We start from the raw sequence: 11,724 nt of genomic DNA on the forward strand, positions 1-11,724 counted from the left end.
TGCGGCACTCAATCCGTCGGTTTTGTTAGCCAGTTTTGTGCGAGAGAATGGCCCGCTCCAGCTCCCGATACTAAGGCTATTGCTGATACTGGACACTAGTCTCACACAGTCCTTGTCCTGCCTGTTTTCCCATTGTCCTGCTTGATAACTGCCCTGAATTTCAACAGAGGGTTACTGATGCTTTCTTCACAGAATCATCTCTCCTTAAATAAGTGATCTTTGTTAAAGAAAAAAAAAATCCAAGCTACAGCTGTAAACAGGCTTCTGCACAGCTTGAGTTGCAGCTGTCAGGTTCCTTTTCTTTGTCGTGGACATCCGGACATCTATCTAATGGTTGGACCGCAACTAATCACCATCGCACGGGGGGCTTTCTGCTTTGATTAAAGGTTAAGACAAAGGGTTCTGGATTGTATCAAACTCTGTCTCAAAAGCAGGTGGCTTGTAATGCAAAAGCTTATGCAGTGCTATTTTGTAGAAACGTTGAGCTCCCAGAACTCCACTTGGGAGTTGACAGAGAGCTGTCATGGCTTGGCCTTTGTGAACGTGGGGTCCTAAATTTCCCTTAGATGTCTGTGCTACCTAGAGAAAACATGTTTCCTAAATGATGTTTCCCAGCTCCCTGTCGCATGTCAGGCTTTTCCCTGTGTTATAAGGATGTTGCCTGAACAGAGAGGTTTGGCATTAGACCCCATTTTTTCAAGCCCTGCCAGCCTTTTAACTCATCAGTATTCATGCAGGTGTCATCGCACCTGCCACATTTGAATGACCGTGTTGGTAAGTGTGTGACAGAAATGTACTGGGACTGAATCCAGTGCAACATTGGTAAGCTCTTGAAGGAAAGGATCGGATAAAAGGGAGACACCTGCTAACATACACGTGTTTTGAACCGGACCGGTGTGAAACACGTCTGCTTGAGATCCCCATTCCTGGTATATCGATCGCATGTCATTTATATCAACAAGCAGGAGTCCTTCAACCTGTCAACCTGTAACTATGGGCCAGCTGGTGGAGCCTTGCCCTTCCATATGTGGAAGCAAAGGATAGCGAAGGCCTCTAGGGGGGAGAGAGAAATTCCTTAGATAAGAGGAAGTTGACCATTAAACTGTCTTGAAGGACACAAGACAGATAGCCCCAAGGTGGGAAAAGTTAGTTTAGGCAACCCTTTGTCTTGAATCTATAAAAAGGTTAATTGCCCTGGATGAAAAGGAGAGAGGCCACAGCAGAAATCTTCCTATAAGTGTCTCTCTCTGATAGCTATCGAAATAAAGTTTCTACCTGACCTGATTCCAAATTCTACAGCATGTTTCTTCCACGACAATTAAATGGTGCCATGACTCGGATCCACAGGCAACGACGTGTTCGGAGGACTGTGAGCCTTTCCCCGCCGAACCCCGGCACCACCAATAAAGGTAAGAGGCCTTTTAAATCTCTATTGGGGTGTCGGAGGAGGACTGCTCATAGGTTCCCTGCTTGCGTTGGGTAGCTTGATTCGAACCTTTGTTACAGGTCAGTGTAGAACCAAGACCGGTCATACTAATCTGGTAAATTCTGTCTGTCTCTGGAAAGCACGCATAACTGATAGGGAGAATCTGTCTGTTGCACAAGCACTTGCATCCAGCACAACTCTGGGATCTAGGAAATCTGAGTGGGTGATGGGAATAAGATTGTGACCCTGATTGAATGGTGATTTGGAATTGGTCCAGGGCAAATTCTGAAACCACGTGCAGCCACCTCAAGACGTAAGCGAGCCTGGTTTGGGCGATGACTGGCGCAACTTGAATGCAAGGGGTGCGTGGTGAAAGAATAGTCACTGGGAGCCAAGGTTGAGAGACAAAATCAACTCTTCTCTCCTCCCCAGTGAACTTTTCACTGGTCCCTCACCCTCTTTGTTTTGCTCTGTGTCTTGTGTCCCCCCCTCCATTAATGAGCCGCTATAGATCTGCTGCCTGAAGGTATGTAGCCTCGGTCATCAGACGGGGCTACGAGCAGGTTACTGTGACTTTAGCGGACTCCTTTTGTTGTTCCCCCACCCTTATTCTACCGTGTAGATAACTGGTCTGTTTATGATCCATTGCCAAATCCAGAACACAGCTCGGCAGCACTACAGGCTGAAGTTCGGATCAGCATGGACTTCCTCAATAAGCCATTCCCTTGTCTTGTCTTTCCCTGTGTGATTGTGAAATGGGTACAGAACAGTCAAAGCAAGTGCCAGTCCCTTCTAAGGGAACTCCGGCGTACTATATGTACACACATTATTCTCCCGAGACTTGCAAGTACCTGGATAAATAGTACTGGTATACCAGGGATGATTCTTCCAAGCAGTTCCCTGAGGAAGGCACATTCAATCTAGATAAACTAGTGCGCTTAAGAGGGACGTTAGAGTCCCGTGGATCCAAAACTCCTCAATGCCAGTGGAATGTATTTTTCGATTGGTATGAAGAGATGTCAAAAAGACCCACTGAGTCTCAGACCAAGAGCCTGAAAGACTCACAGGAAAATTTTAAAAAACAATTGAAGGAAACATGGGAGAAATTGGCCACTCCCCTAAATTCAAACTGCAGTCCATTATACCCAGTATTGAAAGGGGTACCCCCACTAACTGAACCTCCGGAAGACATTTTAGACTTTTGTATCAATCCAGCCTTAGCTGAAAATCCGGCCGCATCTAAACCAGAAAACAAACTAAGGCCATCAGCTCCCCTCCAGGTTATTCTCCACCTTCCTCCATCTCAACCACTGCCACATCCCAGCACCTCACTGGCAAGTCACTGAGCACACTCCAAATTCAGTTCACCTGAAAAAGGTATTGGTCAAGGAGAACTACGAAACTCCAATGCCCACCATGCCTAAGACACCCTACAATCTCAGGAGTAGCATCCGTGGTGGCCAGGAAGCGTTCCAGGCCCCGCTCTGACAAATGACAGGTGTAGGTCAAGATGGGGGAACGATAGTAACTGTACATGCTCCCTGGAGCACTACCAATCTGTTTAATTTAGTTCAGAGATTCCCTAAGATTCGAGATGACCCTGTAAGATTCCAGGAAGAACTTCAAGTAGTTATTGACTGTTATAACCCCACATGGGCTGATATGAACCAGCTTTTATGTGCTGCACTACCCCGTGAAATGTTACAACGTGTGTTAGAAAAGGCTAAATGGCCATCACAGGATCCCGGCACTGGACCAGAGTTGAGGTTTAGTAGGGAAGACCTTTTAAAAGCTGTCCTTGAAGTTTGCCCCAAAAAGACTGATTGGACCAAAATTAATTCTTGTAAACAGACAAAGGATGAAAACCCAGCTGACTTTCTGGAAAGACTTAAAAACTGTTTTGATTGCCATTCAGGCATGACTAATGCTGCTGAAAATGCCTGACAGGCTGTAGTGGCAGCTTTTGTTCAAGGACTCCAACCAAAAATTTCAGAAGGAATCCGAACTGTGCTTATAGGCTGGGAAGCCAAAGCTTTAGAGGAGGTTTTGGCAGCTGCGCAACATTTTTTTCATAAGGCAGAAAGACTTAAGGATAGCAATGAAACTAGATTGATGGCCTTCCAGATTCAGCAACTTCAAGCAGGTAGCGGCGGACAACAAGGAAGGGGAAGGGGAAGAGTAGTGGGAATGCTAAACAAAGGATGGGGTAAGGGCATAGGCCAGGCTAGGAACCTTTCCAAGTATGGCACTCAGTGTAATTATTGCAAACAGGAGGGTCATTGGAAGTCAGAGTGCCCAAATCGACCCGGAGGTACACCTAAGTACCGAGCACCACAAGGGTCCCAAGAATATTTTTCTGATGGTGTTTTCACTGCACCAGCTGAACTTCAGAATATTCCTCCTTTCCCTACCCAAGCCTGAGGGATGACATCATCGCCCCACTTATTTCACTCGACCAATCTGGTCCTTTTCTTAATTGTTCTGTAAACGGCAGGATTATATCTTGCCTGGTAGACACAAAGGCTTCCCTCTCCACTTTAAAAGCCTCTGATTTTTCTAACATAGCTCTTTCTGACAAAATTGTTAATGCTGTCGGCATTAGCAGACACCCTATACCCCACCCTGTTTCCAAACCCCTTTCTGTCCCTATCGGTCCCATTTCTGAGACACATGCCTTTTTGCTTAGCCCCTCTACCCCTGTAAATCTTCCGGGAAAGGGTTTGTTGTGTAAGTTGGGCTGTGTCATCTACTGGTCCCCAGATGGCATATACCTAGAAATGCCGGAACCAGGGGAGACCAAGTTTTTGGCTCTGTTACAAGAAACAACTGGAGGATGATTTTGAAGCTGACACTTCCTCATTGCAACAGGAACTGTTGGCTCAAGTCCCTTCACAACTTTGGTCTACTCACGCCAATGAGGTGGGCCACATGCTCAGCGCAGAGCCTGTGCACATCACTCTCAATCCTGCCAAACCTCTCCCTTGTGTTCCGCAATAGCCTATCTCTAAAGAAGCTGAGGAGGGCATTCAACCAGTTATTACTTCCCTCCTTGAACAAGGGATCATCATCCTGACCTGTAGCCCATGCAACACTCCTATCCTTCCTTTTAAAAATCCTGGTTGAGAAACTTATCGCTTTGTACAAGACCTTCGTGCTGTCAGTGCTGCAGTCCTACCTACTTTCCCTGTTCTTCCCAACCCAGCCACTATACTATCCCATATTCCTGCTACTGCTACTCACTTTACTGTAATAGATCTCTGTTCTGCCTTCTTTTCTATTCCTATTCACCCTGATAGTCAGTATTTGTTTGCTTTCACTTACCAAGGTCTTCAGTACACCTGGACTTGACTTCCACAAGGGTATACTGAAAGTCCCACCTTGTTTTCCCAGATCCTCAAAAAGGATTTAGATGCTATAGAATTTAAGGGGGCTCCACTCTAATCCAGTATGTGGACAATCTTATGCTGGCCTCACTTTCTCTGGAAGCATGTAAACAGGATTCCCTCACCCTACTCACTGCCCTGGCCTCTCAGGGACATAAGGCCTCCAAAGCCAAGCTGCAATTATGCCAACCCAAAGTTCATTATTTAGGGCATGATATTTCAGCAGGACAAAGACATCTGTCCAAATCCCGAATTAACGCCATTCTCCAAGTCCCTAAACCAACTAGTTGGAAACAAATGAGAGGATTTTTAGAAATGGCTGGGTATTGCAGGCAATGGATTATGGGTTATACCTCCATCGTCAAACACCTACAGGCCCTTACCCTTGATTCTCCTCCCGAACCACTACCTTGGATTCCAGAAGCTGAACAAGCCTTTATTCAGACCAAGCAAGCCCTCACCAGAGCACCCGCTTTAGGACTTCCTGATTACAAGAAACCCTTTACCCTGTATTGCGATGAACGATATGGCATTGCCCTAGGTGTGCTCACTCAGCTTCATGGTGACAGGGAACGTCCCATTGCCTATTATAGCTCTGCCCTAGACCCTGTTGCAGCAGGACTTCCTCCCTGTCTCTGATCTGTAGCTGCTGCTGCCTTGCTTGTTAAAAAGGCTGATTCCTTTGTTCTTGGACACCCATGAACTGTTGATGTTCCCCATGCTGTTATGGCCCTGCTCCTGAAAGGCAAAACACAACATATTTCTAACTCCCGACTTACCAAATATGAAAAGCTTCTTCTTTCAGTTGCCAATGTAACTTTAACACGCTGCTCTGTCCTGAATCCTGCTTCCCTACTTCCTACCCCATCAGATGGAAAACCTCATGATTGCTTAACTGTAACTACCCAGCTTTTGACCCCTTGTATTGATCTTAAAGATACACCACTGCAGAACCCAGATCTCCTGCTATATGTAGATGGATCCTGCCTTAGAAACAACAAGGGACAGCTCACTGCTGGCTATGCAGTCTGTGATCAACACCAAGTTTTAGAACCTTACCAGTTGCCTCATGCTTGCTCTGCTCAAGTGGCTGAACTGGTAACCCTCACTCAAGCATGCACCTTGGCTAACGGTCTATCTGCCACCATCTACACTGATTCCAGATATGCCTTCAGTGTTGTACATGACTTTGGTCAACTTTGGAAACAAAGAGGATTCCTTACTTCGGTTGGGACTCAGATTAGTAATGGTTCTTATGTCGATGCTCTTTTGCATGCTTTCCTATTGCCTTCTGCTATTGCTATTGTTAAATGTAAAGCCCATGAAATCCCTAATAATGATGTCACATGAGGAAATGCCCTAGCTGACCATGCGGCTAGGAGTGCGGCCCTTTTTGGCCCTCAGGCTCCTAATGATATTTTTCTTTGCTTTTTAGCAGACCAGTCTCCGTTGGCCAATCTCTCTTACTTGGCCCTACTCCAGGAACAGGCTCCAAAATTTGAGAGAGAAGACTGGCTGCACAAAGGATGTCAGTTGCACCCTGACACCTTGTGGCGCTCCCCGGACGGCCTCCTGGTAGCACCCAAGGCTTTGCTACTTTACCTTGCTCGTCTGGCTCACTCAGTGGCCCACACAAAGGGGGGATGATTGCAACAGTACAGCGTGATTGGTTTGCCCCAAATTTTCCCTTCATGGCACAGCAGTACTGTAGCACTTGTCCCATTTGTCTTGCCCATAACATTGGTCAGAAGGTTAAAACTAGACAAGCGGCACACCCTCCAACCACCATGAGAACCTTTTGTAAATTTGCAAATGGACTTTGTTCAAATGCCAAATTGTTGTTCTTTTGAATATATTCTTGTCATTATTGATATGTACTCTGGTTGGGTAGAAGCTTATCCTTGTAAACATGCAGATTCCAAATCTGTAGCAAAGAAACTTTTGAAAGAATTCATACCCAGATTTGGCCTGCCACTCACGCTAGACAGTGACCGAGGAACACACTTCACATGGCAGATTGTTAGAAACATCTGTAAGGCCCTGAACATACACCAGCACCTGCACTGTGCCTACCATCCCCGATCCAGTGGTGCAGTAGAGTGAAAAAACTCTGACTTAAAAACACGCGTGTCTAAAATTTGTGCTGAAACTAACTTGAAATGGCCAGGTGCATTGCTACTGGCACTTATGCACATTAGAAACATTGCCAACAGAAAACATGGACTGTCCCCACATGAAATTCTCATGGCGCGTCCCATGAGAATGGCCACTACACCACCCCCATTTCCTGATCAGACTAATCTTCAGTTGGATGATGAAACTGTTTTAAATTACTGTAATGCACTAATGAAATGTGTCAGATCTATTCATTCACAGGTTCAGGAAGCGCTGCCACCCGCTGCAGACGTCCCGTGCCATTTGCTTGAGGCTGGAAACTGGGTATATATCAAGGTTCATCAATTAAAAAAAACTCACTCCAAACCAGATGGAAGGGCCCCTTCCAGGTGCTCCTAACCACTAACATTGCCGTTCGTTGCCAAGAACACCAGACGTGGACTCACACCTCGCACTGTAAAAAGATTTCACCTCCATTGGACCCCGAGGCAGCTGAATTCCAACCAGACAGAAAGACTCCACAAGCTGGTAGTGAGCTCAGTGCCTGCCAGCAGAAGTATTCAGGACCAGTGGTGAGCATAGCGCCCACTGTCGAAGAGGATTTACCACTACAGAGTGAAGAAGATGTGCCCCCACGATACCACTATGCCCTCCAGGAAAGGAAAAAGGCCTCCACCTAGTTCCTGGTTCCCAAGATGGGACTGGTTGGTCGTGACTTGGGTAATTCTTAGTTTGCTTGTTTGGATCATATTACACGAATTTAAAGACTCAGTAACTGAAGAAAACATGATAAACGACTTAATATTGCAGAATAGATCAAGAAGGTCACTATTTCATCACCAAAATGTTTTCCTCCAATTATCTTACCAATTTGCAAAGGACTTAAATGTTTCTCAATGTTGGGTATGCAGTCATGCCCCTATTCATTCTACTGGGGGAATACCCATGATATCAACACCTTTAAATGCCACACAAATTTCAGCCCCTTACTATTCAGATTTTAAAGGAAATGAAACCTGGCAGGATATAAAATGTAACCAATTTGATTATATATGGTTAGCCTATGCCACCCTGGGAAAATTTTGTTGGACCTGTAACGGATTTGAATTTTCAGTAGGAATCAGTAAATGTGAGAGAGAATTTAAGATAAATGGGGCATGGTTCTCTAATGGTTCCTGGATATCTAATTATACTCCCAAAGTGGATTTTCAGGTTATTATACACAATGGATGATGAGACCACGCTGTAATGATAGCCACAAGTTTACTGCACTGGCTGGCCATTATTTCACATGTGGAGACAAGGCCTATAAACACCTTCCTTCCAGATGGGAAGGAACATGCTATGTCTCTGCAATATATCCCGCTATTGCTGTTAGATCTTACTTACCAAAAGGAAAGATTCGCAACATGCGGGAACTTACAGAAACTCAGAGATTTTGGGGAATCATGTTTCCCAACTATGGCGCAGGCTTGGCTATGTCTGAAATAAAGAAAGTTGCAGCATCCCTAGAGAAGATAGCTAATTCTACTGCTATTGGTCTTCACGAAATAAATAATGAAATGAAGGAAATAAGACAGATGACTTTACAAAACAGACTTGCTTTAGATTACATGTTAGCCAGCAAAGGAGGAGTCTGTGCTTTAATTGGTAAAGAATGCTGTACTTACATGCCTGATAATTCCGAAAAAATACAAGACTTGGATGAACATATTCAAAATGAAGCAGCCAAATTACATGAGCCAGACGATTGGAATTTAAGTTCATGGTTTAGGTCCCTTTTTGGCTCCTTAGGATCCACCATTATTCCTGGATTATTGATACTTTTTATTATTATAGTCCTGATATGTGTAATTTTCATGCTTGTACGCTGTTGTTTAAGCTACATATCTAAGCAAACCCAACCAGGGAATAGATTATATATTCCTGCAAATATCTGAACAAAATCAGCAGAAGGAAAATGAAAGAAAAGACACCACAGAAACTAAAATGATGGTACTAAAAAGATGTGAGCAGATTGAAAGAAGATATAGAAAGATGCAAGATGAAATAGAGAGACTCATGGGAATAGAAATAGAATAAGATGAGACTTGTAAGTCTCAAAGGGGGGAAATGTGGAAGCAAAGGATGGATAAGGCCTCAAGGGGGGAGAGAGAAATTCGTTAGGTAAGAGGAAGATGACCATTAAACTGTCTTGAAGGACACAAGACAGATAGCCCCAAGGCGGGAAAAGTTAGTTTAGGCAACCCTTTGTCTTGAATCTATAAAAGGTTAATTGCCCTGGATGAAAAGGAGAGAGGCCACAGCAGAAATCTTCCTGTAAGTGTCTGTCTCCGATAGCTATCGAAATCAAGTTTCTACCTGACCTGATTCCAAATTCTACAGCGTGTTTTTTCCACAAGTCAGTTGTTGCGGACTGCTTGCAGCGAGAATGTGCTTGCCAGTCAGAGTAAGGACGTTACAGTTTGGGGCGGCAGGGAGGTAGGTTCAGCCCCCTCAGTGTATGCTGCCAAAATGCCTTTTCCAGGATGGGTTTTAAATAAGGTCTTTGAGATGGAGACAATCTTTTGGTGACCTGTGTGTACAGCACCAAGCACTGGAGAGTCCAGATGTCTAAATTGAGCCCCAAGTGGCGATGCGCAGGGGGTGCATGGGGTTGCACGTGCACCCCCTGAGAGGGCCGGTCCACCCCTGACAGGCTGTGCTCCCCGCTTAGGTGACAGGCAAGGTGGGAACACCAGTGACCTCCCTGCGAGCACCGGTCGGGAAATGGGAACGCCAGATGAAGCGCCGTGGCCACTTTTGTGAGTGCCAGAAATTGGCCGTGGGGGGAGTTTGCCTGCTGACTGGTCGCTGGGAGGGGGGCATGGCCCCCCCCCGACTAAGGTGGCACTGGTCGCCCATGCGAGCCCCTTAGCTTTAGTGCAAACCATGTGGTGAAAAAAAGGGACATTTCACCAGCCTTCATTCTTGCAAGCTGGTAGAAAAGGGGATGCTTGCAGCACTTTTCATACGCATTGCAAAAATGTCATCAAGAGGCATGCCCAAAATACCTGTAGTGCTCAGGTCGGGCACTTCATGTATAATTAAAGGAGCATGTCCCCTGAGAAGGGACTTGGACAAAATGTTCACTCCTGCTAGCAATCAACTCGAAACAATATGGCAGCAGCTCGCTAACAAATAAGTGCCCTTTGTGTCTTCCACCGGTGTCTTCCACCGCTGTTGTGGAAGACTGTCAGGGACTTCCTCATGCAGTTTATCTTTCTCACAGAATACAGGGAAGTAGTAGGGCAGTGCCATAGATATAAATCCATCAACTGCTTTAGATAGCGCGGTCAATTAAATAATTGATTTTGGCTTTAGGAACGTGTTTTATCATCACAGTTTCCATGCTGCCACCCCTGCAAAGGTTACCATGTACTTTCCAGTCATCTCACAATAAATAAACATGATGGCATGCCCTGTCAAATGTAATAACTCGGATTCTCTAGACCCTAGCTCTCACAAAGCAACTTGGTTCTCCAAATACGGCCTAATACCTTGGGGCTCATGTAGGGCTTTGAGTCCTTCATCATCTTCCGTAATACGCATGGAAGTCCAGCTCAGAGTCTTTTGCTTTTCTGCCACTACTGCCACAAAGGACAGAGCTCACAGGTGGAAGGAGAGTCCTCTGGGGTGGTCTCCTGCAACAATAGGCTTCCTTAATATTGTCCTTCCCCCTACTGGTATACTGCTGATTGTCCAAGGTGAGGTTCTGCTAGTACTCACGGTTGTACACTGTCTGATAAAAATCCTTTGCTACGGCCGCACAAACTACAAGTGCAGCAGTCGTGGCTTTCTACGGTTTGGGCTTTGGCAGATACTATGCCATTGAGTGCCCTAAGGAATCTGCCACCCGCCAGCGATGCAGCAGGCATAGGGTTGCTTTAAGAGTCTGTTGCTGATTACCAGGTTTCTGGGTATTCCTGAGGCTGTCTGGCAAATGCCTACCATTCTCTGCTTTTTCAAAGCAAGGTCTCTGAAGAATGAGGTTTTCCCGCTCTTCCCAAGCAAGACCTGTTCTAAAAAGGTGGCAGCCATGCAAAGGCTGAGCACAGGAGCAGCTGACAAAAAGCAAAGGACTCTATGGAAAAGCCTATAGCTGGGATGAGGGTTATATACTCTAACTTACAGTTTGGCATAATCTAGTACCTGTGGAATAAACCCGCTGGATTCAGAAGGAAGCTGGAAGTGCTAGCAAAGTGCAAATTCATCCCAAGATTACACGAGCTGGTGGTGTATTACAACTGGCTTGATGAACTCAAACATTACCAGGGAACTTTACCCTGCTGTCAGCCAGTGCTGCTGATTTGTGCACATCGGTGCCGTTGTTGTTCTGGCCTAACTTGTGTTTTATTGGCCGAGCTTGTTGTGACTCGATGCGCTGCCAAATCAGGGTGCACCTCTCTGGGCTGCACTAGCAGCCGAACCTTAGTCCCAACCAAGTACTAAGAGCCCCCTGCATGTTGCCTGCACAGGTCTTTTGAAAACGTGCCCATACATTTACTTGGAAAATGTTAGCCGGTATATCTTCTCTTGAAGCTAGTGCTGAGACAGGCAACTCCAGCGCAAGCCTCACAACATGTATCACTTACCTTGAAACCCTAGCGCCTGGGGTCACGTGCGTGTGTTAAATCTCAGTTCACTTGTAAAATAAGAAGGAAGCTGCTAGCTCTTTGGGAAGCTTGAAAGTGTGACCCAAATGCACTTTTGGGATTTGGAAGCCAGGGAGCAGAAAGAATCCAAAATGCATTTGGCTTG

General features: G+C 45.7%; 1 long non-coding RNA gene across 1 annotated transcript; it reads left to right on the forward strand.

Moving 5' to 3' along the window:
- The first annotated feature begins 1,305 nt into the window (after positions 1-1,305).
- On the forward strand, positions 1,306-11,408 carry LOC132244248 (uncharacterized). Its single transcript, XR_009455839.1, has 2 exons — positions 1,306-1,409; positions 6,245-11,408. It is a non-coding gene; the product is annotated as an uncharacterized LOC132244248 (long non-coding RNA).
- Positions 11,409-11,724: the final 316 nt, after the last annotated feature.

This window comes from Alligator mississippiensis, chromosome 11, assembly GCF_030867095.1.
Source record: "Alligator mississippiensis isolate rAllMis1 chromosome 11, rAllMis1, whole genome shotgun sequence".
Classification (NCBI taxonomy): Eukaryota; Metazoa; Chordata; order Crocodylia; family Alligatoridae; genus Alligator; species Alligator mississippiensis.